Genomic DNA, 870 nt, shown 5'->3' with positions numbered 1-870 from the left:
GGATGAGGACACTGAACTCCAGGCGCAATGGATAATAAGTGAATTTCCCAAGGTCTCACATGGTAAATGGCTGGATATTGGTTATTCTGATCCCTGGTTTAGCGTCAGTCCCATTACCCAGAGTGCTCCTTCCCACCCCTCACCTCTTTCTTCCTTCGTGTCCAAGACACTGAGCTCTTTGTTTTCCTCCTCCCCATTTTCCTTTCTCAATGATTTTTTGTGATTTTTTTTTAATTAATGCATTAATTGTTTAGAGAAGGTTTAGATTTACAGAAAAATTGAGCAGAAAGGACAGATTTCCCATATAACTCCCCCACCGACCCCCCTTTGCCTCCCTCCTCCACCCCAGGCTCCCCTATTACTAACACTTCGCATTATTGTGGCACATTTGTTATCATTGATAAGCTAATATTGACACAATATTATTAACCGAAGTCCATAGTTTAGAGTTCATTCTTTGTCTCGTACATTCTGTTGGTTTTGAAAAATGTATAATGACTTGCACCTTCCGTTACAGAATCATGCAGAAGAGTCTCACTGCCCCCAAAATGCCGTTTGTTTCTCTTTTTTCACCCAAATTGAGAGATTCCCCAAAGTCCCAACCTGTTTTGATTCTTGCTCTTAAGGGATCATTTCCATCCTCACATTTTCAGGGACCACGTCCATCCTAACAGCTCTCCAAGGCACACATCCATTGGCTATCAGACGCGAGTCCACCGTGTACCCCATCCCCCTACCCCTGACCGCCGATTTCTCTTCATGACAAGCCATCCTCCTAGTCACCTCGTCACCCTCGAATCAACTTTGACTCTTCCTTCCTTATCCTTTGAGGCAGAGGCCCTAAAAGGAGGGGGGAGGGCACCCAGTGAC

Source organism: Pteropus vampyrus, unplaced genomic scaffold (assembly GCF_000151845.1).
Source record: "Pteropus vampyrus isolate Shadow unplaced genomic scaffold, Pvam_2.0 Scaffold75, whole genome shotgun sequence".
Lineage (NCBI taxonomy): Eukaryota > Metazoa > Chordata > Mammalia > Chiroptera > Pteropodidae > Pteropus > Pteropus vampyrus.
Note: the sequence above shows the minus strand (reverse complement) of the source record.